The sequence below is a fragment of the Octodon degus genome, unplaced genomic scaffold, assembly GCF_000260255.1.
Source record: "Octodon degus isolate 3935 unplaced genomic scaffold, OctDeg1.0 scaffold00276, whole genome shotgun sequence".
Taxonomy (NCBI): domain Eukaryota; kingdom Metazoa; phylum Chordata; class Mammalia; order Rodentia; family Octodontidae; genus Octodon; species Octodon degus.
The window spans coordinates 656595-656853 of record NW_004524852.1 but is presented as its reverse complement, the minus strand read 5'-3'; positions in this window follow the sequence as shown (position 1 = coordinate 656853).

The window sequence follows — 259 nt, the reverse complement described above, 5'->3', positions numbered from 1 at the left end:
TTAAAAAAGAATGAAAAACTATATGCTTGTGATGGAAAAGACATGAAAAGATTTAAAAAACATGGAAGCAGAATAAGTACTAACTTAATTAACTGTGCTTATCTTTTCATTGATATTTAAAAAATAAGACCTTGCTGTACTTAATCAAGAAACTTTGAAATTGCTGCAGAAGTACTCACAGCACTAAATTATTTCAAATGATTTAGATTAATTTACATTTAATTTAAGTCATTCATTTCATTTTGATAAAATATTATGA